This window comes from Rhea pennata, chromosome 28 (genome assembly GCF_028389875.1).
Source record: "Rhea pennata isolate bPtePen1 chromosome 28, bPtePen1.pri, whole genome shotgun sequence".
NCBI lineage: Eukaryota > Metazoa > Chordata > Aves > Rheiformes > Rheidae > Rhea > Rhea pennata.
The window spans coordinates 4,078,296-4,089,004 of record NC_084690.1 but is presented as its reverse complement, the minus strand read 5'-3'; positions in this window follow the sequence as shown (position 1 = coordinate 4,089,004).

Sequence of the window (10,709 nt, the reverse complement as noted above, 5' to 3'; positions counted from 1 at the left end):
TTGAAAGACAGAAGAATCATATTTGGATAACAGGAGTAGTTACAAGGAGGTATGCTTTGGTTTGCTGTTTTATCCCTGTACGAACTTCCAGATTCAAGGGTCCTGTTTTCACCCGTATTGCCCCACTCTGACAGTGCTGTAACGGCACTCTGGCACACTTTCTCTTTGGAAAGCTCCTGTGTGCACTAGCTCTCCTGGGCTGGCAAATTTTCCCACGCGCACACACAAGAAGAGCATCCAGGTTACCCTGGGCTGTGCACTGAACAAGCTCCCCTCCGCCCCAGGCCCCTCCAGTTGGCCAGCTGAGGTGGTGGTGGCAGGGGACTGAAGCCCCCCCAGTTGCGACGTGATGCCCACCACGGCGTTAGATCCTTCAGCGAGCACGGGGCCGCTGCGGGCTCCGGGGCAGCCGGCTGCGCGTTGCTGCCGGCTGCTTTAGGCGTGGTGGTCGGCAGGGCGAAATCCTGGCAGCATAGGGCATCTCCCACTGACTTCGGGGGACTCCGATCTCCACAGCCCCCTGGCCTCGGCTCTCATGATGTTTTTCTCCTGCAGCTTCAGAATTTCTCCTCGCTCCTACGTATGTGTTTCTCAGCCGCTGTGTTCCTATCAGTGGTTATTATGGGCTGGGCAGAGCCCCGACTGCTTTGTATTGCAATGACGCCAGCGTTCCATTTTGCTGTGTTTTTGTGCTTTTCTCAGAAGCGAGCAGAGGGCTTTCTGGACCAAACAGCAGCAGTGCCTCCCTCTCCCGATGGAGCGGAGAGGGTGCTGGCGTTGTTGTCGTGCACCATGTGGCCACAGCCCGCGTGTGTCATATCAGAGTGATCAGCAATCTTCGGAGAGACAGCCGGCAGCCTTCTCTTCTGGCACAGGGGATACTGAATCCCTCAGTTCTAGTACTGCAGGGGAACGGTTTCACATCTTTGGAATTTGTATGTATTTTAGGGTGAGGAAATATAATCTCTCTGCAAGGAAAACTGTTTTTCTCAGCAATTATTGACCAAGAAAGAGATTCTAGGGAAAGGAGAAGAGAGGTGCTATTTTTTATGCAGGAAATGCCTCCCTTAGTCTGGGAATCCAGTAAACAATTACAGCAATGGAAGAATCCTGGAGATTTAGAGATGCGAGAGTGCTGACAAAGGCTAAGTTTGACCCATTTATCTCTCAGCCCCTCTTGGTATATTTAGCAGCAGCTAAAAAGCACCTTGCAAAATTGAAACTGGTGAATTTAAATGATGGCCTCTCCTGTTCTGTTTTTTTTAATTTCACATCCCTTAGATACTCCCCTCTCCCCTTGAATTGTACAATCCTCTTCATCTCCAGTCATATATTATGCATCTGTCCCCACCTCCAGGCTGCTGAATTGGAAATTGTTTACTTAATGGACATTACAGCTTGGTTGACTTTAATTAGGAAGAGATGTCAGCTTACAGATTGAAGGCAGGGAACACAGACTTTGGGAGGAGGTGGGGTTTGCAGGGTGCTTTATGGACCAAAGTGAGCTCAAGGAAATGATCCACATAATCAAAGGTCACAGTGTTCCTGTAGGTGTCTGCTGCTCTAAAGCTCTTTTGGCTATCAGATGCCTTTTAAAGCACTTGTTTGCTTTACACCTCATTAGCTGAGAGAGAAGTCAACTAACAGAGCCCATAATTTCGTGCTCCTGACCTGTCGATGCACTGTGTTTTTATGGCTTTGAAGACACTATCAAGATTTGTAGTAGTATCAAGAGGATAATGTAGTATTTTATAGAAAGATGTGTGAGGAACAAGCTTATAGGATTAAAAGTTAAGGGAGCAGACTGCAAGATTTCATGGGAGGGCAGTGCTGGAGAACGGTTCAGGTTTGACATCCTGCTAACAGGGCCATGGATTAGCATCTGTCTCTAAGCTTCAAAGTAGAACTGAATGCTGCTGTGCCGGAATTCAGTGTTTTATCGAGGCTTGGGTATATACTGTGATTTAATGGGGAACAGCATCTAGATTATATAAAAGTTTTAAGACAGAGACCATTAATGGAACTACCCCTACCATCATTGGAAAGAATTATTTGCTTCTCTTATACAAGTCACCTCCAAGAGACAGTGTTATTACTTTTCTCTTCTGAATTTGACATGCCTGAATGGTATGTGGTCTACATCCCTCATTGCTGCCTTGAACTTAGGCATCGTGGTAGGCGGTTTGGTTCTGCCTCTCAGGGCCTCATTAGGTGTTTCGCGTATAGGGTCAGGAACCAGACAAAGACCTCCAACATCTCATTTTTATCCATAAGATCACCACATCTGTGCAAAATTGATGCCGTGTTTATACACGAGCACAAATGCACTGGCTTAGTGGAGCGGCTCCCGGTATGCATTGGAGTAAATAAAAGGAGTGTCATTTCTCCATGCGTGCACACAGCCCCTGCTGTTTACTCCAAGACCATCACTGTCCGCAGTCACCCTTCCAGATGGGAGAAGAAGAAAACTCACTAGTGTTTGCACTGCTAGCAGCAGTGCAAAGCTTTTCTCATCTGCAAGTCACTGTTTGCGCAGTCCGCAGCCACCCACAACAGTAATTACTCACAGCGCTTTGAATTCTTTTGTAGTTCTCCACTGCCATTTTAAATCACTCCATCAGTTGTGACAGTTTATGAGAGCTGCCGTGGCTCATCCTCTGGAACAAGGTGTGGGGAGGAGTGATTATTCCATAAGCTTTATTTTTTAACCTTGCATCTTCCTTGATCTCTGAGCCATTAAATCTCAACTACATTTTTGCCCCCCAAGCAACTGTTGTCAGCAGAGCTGCAGCCCAGGTTATTTTTGCATAACATCCCAGTGTGTTCGCAGCTGCCCTACTCCCCCACAAACGACAAGCTCCATATTGTGCCAGAGAAAGGTAAATTGTTAAGTGTTTTGTCAACACAATAGTAGACACGGTGTGGTCTCCTGTTTGAGCTACGAGGCATCCATATGGTTTTTAAGCAGCTGCCACTTGTGTACCTTGGAAGGATAAACTGCACTCTGAAAACTCGGAGATGCAGGGAAAGGTACTTGCTTATGTAGCTCCTGTGGAATGATGAGCCCTATTAATTAATCTCTCCCCTTCCAGGAAAGATGTCAGAATCAGACAAAACCCAATCAGCAGACATGGAAGACCTGGTTGTCGTGCAGAAATGGTGCTGCAGCAGCAGCAGAATCAGCAGTGCTAGGACGAGGCAAAGACGGAGGAGCGCCAGGGGCTGGTGCTCGCACCCCTGCCGATGTGTTAGACCACGGGGTAAGCTACCCGGAGTGACCAAGGCCTTGCTACATAAGCAAGTAAATGATCACCACTGTCCTTAGCTTGTCTTGAGCAAAACATGACAGCAATAACCCTAATGAAAGCTAACTGACTATGCCAATGTAAGAATCACTGAGGCCTGGAATTTTAAAATTCATTTGAATGCCTAACAGTCATTGAAATCAACATCAATAAGATACTTAAAATTCTTTAAGTACATCAGCTCTTACTGAAAGCCAGTGAAGTCAGTGGAAAAGTTTCCACTGATTGCAACAGATATTCATGTGGGATAGAAATGTAAGAAGCGATTAGGGAATGGTTTGCTGTGGCCCTGTTTTTTTCTTCTAATGTTGCCCCACAGGTGGTCACAGTCTCACTGCACATCTGCATGAGCAAATGCAGGACAGGGCTCTACTTCAGACTAAAGGGTTTGTTGAGATGTAAAATTGAAGCAATAAATTGTTTCCAAATGTCCAGCTAGGTCAAGGGAGGGATTCAGCAGTCCCTGGGCCACTTTATGATCTAATTTAATTTCTCAAGTGAGTCAGTCTGTGGTTCATATAGTCCCTGACATATGTACTTGGCCAAAATACAGAAATGGGTGTTTGTGGGTGACAGGATAACTGTGGATGAGACAGGAATATATCCTCAGAATGAAATCATCAACCCTATATCGGTCTGAACCGCTTACCTGTACTTTCCTACAGAGTCTGAGATCAACCTGATACATATTAGCTGAAGGATCTTGCCCATTGTAGCATTATCAAGAGAGAAGAAACTCCTTATGTATGTTCATTAATCATCCAGGAGGAAATCTTTGCAGCTACATGCACAGTTTTGTGTCTTGAGGTGTGTCAGCTTGGCCTCCATTCAAGTGTGTATCAGCACAGCTAAAGGCAGATCCATGGCAGCACCGTCTGGAACAGCAAACCAGAACCCGCCTGAGGTGCTAAGCATGGCTAGCTCCTTCTCTTCTCACACTCATCTACAAAACTGGCCAAGGTGACTCTGCATTTTGTTTGAAATCATCATTGCTTTCAGATGCATAGAGATTATTTCAGGCTCTGAGTTGAGGGCTATAGTCCCCTTCCAACCCAGACAGCAGCTAGTATGAGGCCACCCAAGTTCCTGGGGAGAGAAATTAAGCTGCAAGATGGCTAGTGAGGTCATGTCACACCATGAAAGCAGCAATTTTCTTGCAATTGATTTCCTGAAGATGACTCGTGGTTTGTGTGCAGTGAAAGCTAATTTAAACAAGAAAGATGAGTCTCTCCAACACACCTTGATTGGTAATCGTGATAAATTCCTATAATTACTATTGACTCTGCAGAAGGTTTTCATTTGTTAAAAATGTTGCTGAAATGACAGCCCAGAAATGGAATATAACAGGCAAAGGGGAAAGTTGCACAAAACGCCTGTCTTTGCAGAGTACCCTGAGTAGATCTGTGATAAGCCACAAAACTTCATTCGTTCTCTCACCAACAGCTCACTTTTCATAGTGAGATAATGCATATTGAGGAAGTTTCCAGTATGTTCATTTATTATTCAGTCCTTGTACCTGAACATGGTGCAGCATGTGCTTAAATCACGTGGGCTTTTGTCACAAGAATAAAATATTTATGGATCTGAACCATTTCGCAAGTCTCTACGGCCTCTTCCAAGTACTGAGAAATTGAGTCTCATCCAGAAATATCTTGATCTTTTTTAAAAAAGTCACAAGTTTAACAGTGCTGTAATACGTCATGTTTGTCCTCTGATTTCTGATTCTTCAAGTTGCTTTTATTTTGTACAAGCTTTTGTCATTCAGTCCATCTTTTTCTAAGAAAAGTTGGACGTTCTTGCCATGATTCTGCTACTGAAATTTTAAGAAAAACATCAGAGCTGAGCCCCGTGATAAAACAGCAAAATGAGGCAATACTGCTACACCAGCCCAGATTGATTTAGAAGTTTTGCAAAGCCCTAATCTCCAAGGAGTCTGGCCTGTTTGAAAGTTGTCCTTTCCTCCAGGACAGAAGAACAAGAAAAAGTGAAAAGTGCAGATGCACTGTGTGTTAAGTCAGCAGTGGCTGCAAGCAGTCCTGAGCTCTGATGCACCGACTTCAGTGGGATTTGGAACAAGCCCAGGAGGGACAGAGCTCCAGACCTGTTTTGCTCTCATTAAGGAATGAAACTGAGAGAACAGGTCACTAAAAAGCTCATGTTGGATTCTGAGCTGTTTCAACAACCAGATCACACGTCCCTTAACTCAATTACTCCCTTCCCTGCTCTTTGAAGACAGCCCCAGAGCCCATGCTGTTTTGTAGCTCCTCGTGGATTAAGGAACATGGTCCTGTAGATGCAAGGAATGACATTCTGCCTCGCCAAACCCAGAGGGGTCATGTATTTTCTCTCTGAAAAGGAAATACTATGTTTACGTCGGGTATTTGTTTCTGAAAGAAACATGTCTTATAAGTGACAGGCAGACAGAGGCCCTGTCTTCTATATGAAATGCTCAAAAGCAAATAGGAGTCATGTTGGCCATACATAAAACAGCCACTCTGTATTGTAAATCTTCATATCCTAAATCTGGCCAATTCTGTGTGTGTGGAAAACTCAGCCAGAAACACTGTTTCTTGTAGGCAAGAAGTGAATGAACACAAAGCACCAGGAAGGGAAAAGAACAGCAGCTAAAATGAGTGCCTTGCTGGAGACCTCATTACTGCAACGATGACTTGGCTTGTGGGCTTTTGCTTTTGGGTGTTTTTCCCTCCTTGGAGATAGAACACTTGGAAAAAAAAAAAAAAATTTTAAAGAAGAGCTAATGTTTAGCAGCTGCAAAGCAACCAGTGCACACAGGAATCAGCCTCTTAAGCGCAGAAGGAAGGAGGAAAATGTCAAGGGCACAGCAGGTGTTGTGGTTTCCTCCCAGCCTGCTGCCACCTCTGTTCAAGGGCAGGTTTATAGGTTGCTCATGCCCAGCTACATGCACAAACTGCAGATCGGCGCTACACCCTCACCTGCGTGTGTGTGAATGCATGACGCTCGCGTGCCATGGCTACTACCACACTTGGCCTCCCGTGAGCCACGGTGAAACCTGTCCCTTCATCTGGCCGCGCTGGAGCTGGAACAACTATACCCCTGTGGCCACTGTGTACGTAAGTGTGAACAAGTCCATGTGCTAACATGAACGTGTGTTATTACACACATCAGTACGCCGTGACGTGAACTCACACGTGACTGCACCAACCTCAGAAACGTGCAGCCCTGCGCGCAGCCACAGAGGTGCCTGAGCTTTGCTTGCTACCCGAAAGAGCAGGAGCACTGAAGGGCTAAAACCAGGCCAGCTTCTCTGATAGCTCCTGCAGTGGTCCAGCCCCTCAAAGACCCTGCAAAAGAAGGTGGCAGGAAGACTACTCGCAGACGGACCTCTTTGAACAGCCTGAGTGTTGAGGCACCAGCTTTGCACTGCATGTGAACTGCAGCCGTTGGGATACAGGCAGGAGGACACAGCAGGCCGTGTGCACACACAGAACAGATTGCTGAGCCAGCAGACCAAAGGAAAATTCAAGCACTTCCTATGGAAATGTATGACAGGATACTGGAAAATTTTCAGGCAGAAAAGTCACTATAGTTTTGTGTTCTGTAAGAACCCAATTAATGGTGAAAGAATGATCTTCTGGCACTAACTATCAGCTCTTCCCAGAACTGCCGAGACTGTGCTGGAAACCTCAGTCCAGGTATTTTACGTACTGAGTCTTTCCAGTGGCTTTCTGGTAACCCGGTCACTCGGTATGGGTCTACATTTCGACACTGCAACCTCTCTGCTAAAAAGGAGAAGGAAACTTCCTGTGTTTCCCTTGAACCAGCATTTGAAGGAACAGTTGTTCATTTGGATTCTCACTGGTTTCAGCGCGAATCTGGCCCACACAAGGGTAAGTGGGGACGGAATCGGGACCTGGAACTTGCTTTGCCTGCTCACGAGTCAAGAGGCAGGCTCCGGTTTCTCCCGCCACCTTTCAGAGGGGTACTGTCACTGCGTATTGCCAAATCAGGGTCTTATGTTCACTGGGGAAGCTGCTCTGAACTTGCTCCTAGCACAATGTTTTAGAAATAAGCCCACCAGAAAGCTCAGAAAAGCGTGCGAGGTGTAAGAGGGGAAGCGGCTCCGGCACCGGTGCCGAGGAAAGGCACATCCCGGCAGATTGGTTTCCTTGCCTTGGTTTGCCGCTGTTCGTTTCTGCTATTACATCATCGGCGATCAGCTGCTTTCCACGTCTTTCTTACGCCACCTCCACGCCAACACACCGCTGTGAGCCCCAGCAGAGCCACTTTGCAGATACACTATTTTACAGAAGAGCAGAATTTGACCTGGCTTGTTGCTGTGACACAGCATTTTCCTATTATTTCCACCATTCCTATGTAATTACAGTAGCTCTATGCTACTTTAAGACGTATATTATTGGCTTAATTCTCCTCCTTCTCCGGAATTCCAGGAATATATATATGTATTACAGATGTATTCTGAGTTCTAGCCAAAGCTTGGCGAGTGCAATATGTTTATCACACCAGTTACTGCTATAGCATGAGTAATTTCAGGGAGGAGGGAGGCAAGGGAATAGAAAAAAAAAAAGCTTCTCCAAATCCTTCAGCTCTTCACTTGGACACCGTGAATGAGATATTTAAATATGTTGCCGTGGAAACAATCAAAGAGGGGGTCTTTGTGTGTGTGTGTATGTTTTAGTAATCCCAAAGGGGGTATTTAATTGGAATCAGCCACAGCTTTTTAACTGTGCTTTAAATTGGAGAGAAAATAAAAAGAAGAAGCTGCCAGAAAAGGAACGTTAAATAAAAGGAAAAAGAAGGAAAAAAAAAAACATGAAACAAGATGGAGGAAGAAAGGGAAATCAAACGAATAAATTTACTGTAACCGGCAAAGGATTCATTAGGGTTACAACAAAGCTCGGTTCAATGTCCCTCCTACTGACATTAACAAGTTTGATGTAGGTCCGGCCTGAAAGGCAGCGAGAATCTTTCTTTCTCCCCGCCTCTGCCTGGTCCTAGGGGACCAAGCAGCTGTCTGTAAATCGCTCCACACCGGGGAATGAGGTTTCTTTCCTTTCCTTTCCTCCTCCCATTTCTCTTAGGCCAACCACGGCGGCACTGAGCAGCTGCCCTGGGAGCCTGGCTCACCGCTTACCCCTCCTTCCTGCCCGCCTGGATTCGTGCACGTGACATTTTATTGAAGATGCACCTGAAGATGTTATTTATTACCACCCCCCAGCTTAAATACACTGGGCTATTACCAGAGTTATTCTTGTTCCCAGCAACAGCCCCACTGAGCTTGCAATTAACTGTTAGTGTTAGTCTTAGCATTGGAGTTGCTATTTAAGCTAAAGGACGCTTTTAGCACAAGAACAAATGTGCATAACCTCATTGTGAATAAACTTAGGCTGGAAATTAGAGAGATTTCTAACCATCAAAAAGACTAATCCTGGACTAATGGCAGAGGGAGAGAAAGCCTAACAGTTTTAAGAGAGAATTTGATAAGGGTATGAATGCGATTTTTTTCTCAAAGAGGCTGAGACCATCTTCATGGTCCAGAAGGCTTATTCTAGGCTCTTGCTTCAGTTTTACTCTCATTGTATTAAAATGAGATGTCAAAGAGTCTGAATTGCAATATGCTGTGTATTCAGTCATGCACACACAGAGTAAGAGCCAGTTCCTGACCCTTGTGTAAAAAGACAAGATTACATTTGAGATTAATTCTGCATGGATGGACGTGCCAGTACTCACACATCAAAGAAGGGGCATTGATCCCAGATGCCAAGACCAGGGTCTGACGTTCTGTTTCAGGCAGAGCCAGCACTAAATTAGCACACAAGGCAGACAGTGGCTGAAAGGTGTCCAGAGGCAAAGCAAAAGAAAGGAAGCAACTTATTCAACGTTCAGTTTTAGTGTTATTTTTGGATAATAGCACATTTTCATCACTCTCTGGAGAGGAACTGGGAGAAAGCTGTGTGATACCACTGCTTTTTCTAAAGGATGTTGTGCTTTGCTGATAGAAAAAGTTAAGTCTTTTTGTCATTATTGATAACCACCTATGGGACTCATCAGTGCAGTAGTTAAGGACTGGGAGTGCACAAGGAAGTCTGGAAGTCAGAGCCTGAGCAGAACCAAAATAATTCATCTTCAGTCTTGAGGATGTTTGTGGACCGGCTCTGTTATACCGAGAGATCTGTGCAAAGAGACCAAGACCGAGTCTGATGCACACCGTGCTTGGTGCTGTCTGCCACCCTTTCCCCCTCCATTCCTCCAACTCTCTGCAACTAGCACCTTACTCTAAGAAGAATAGCAAGAAAGAAAATGTATAGCTGTAACAGATTTTCCCCACTTGAGTGTACATTAAATTTAAGGCTTCGCTGTGGACACTGAATGGTTGGTCATTAACACAGCTCAAATCAGCAGCATAAAACAATCCTCGTAAGTGCTACCGTGAAAAATGGTGGCAGAGATCAGAAGTGATCAGAATGCAGACGGGAGCTGCAGCTCTCAGCGTAAAAAATGATTAATGAAAAACGCCCGGCATCCTTTCTTCTCTTTGCAAGGGAGGAAGCAAGCGAGCTTGACAAGAACAACCGCTCCTCATGTGAGGAGGATAATAGCAGGAATGATATGTCTCCAGGAGATTCCCAAGGCCTTGTGCGTAGATAATAAATTGCCCTTGTCACTTTTGGGAAACTTATGAAGAAAGATCACCGAAGCTAGCAAAAGCAATGAGGAAAAAGAACAAAAGATTCAACCCCAAAGAAGCTTTGCCTGGGAGAGGCACTGGCTCTGTTCACCCCTTGCCTCTGTTTGCTCCGCAAAGTGTTTTTGGAAAGGACAGAAGGAATTGGGCCCCCAGGCTCATAAAATACCTGCCAGAGTGTGACAGCAGTAAAGCCAGGAATGGGGCTGCATGATGCAAAGCTCTGGCTCTGCAACCCTGTGTCAGAGCAGAGGATGCCGCTGAAATACTGGCCCGCACTGCCATATCAGGTGCTTGCAGATGAGCAGCTAGGTGACCGACAAGGATGTCTTGGCAGGTAAGGGCTTTGACTCAGGAGAGCTGGCTTTCTTCCTTAAGTTTGTCAGATTTCTCACATGGATGGTGCAAATCGTTTAATCTCTTCATGTCTTAGTTCCCTGTCTGTAAAACAGAAATACTGCCTTTCTATTCTCTCTTGGCTACTGATATTTAAATTTTTAGGGGGAGGAACTGTCTCCCACTGTACGTGTACAGCACATAGCTCAAGAAGCCCCGACCTTGGCTGGATCCCAAGGCACTGCTGTGTCCTAGTGCATATAAAGTGGACATAGGATCCTGCAAATAGGAGAGCCATCTGTGATATGAAGCCAGGCCTTTTGACCCTGCTCTGGCTCTCCCTTTAAGCTGGCTACCACTACCAAAATGCTAGAAGTGATCCT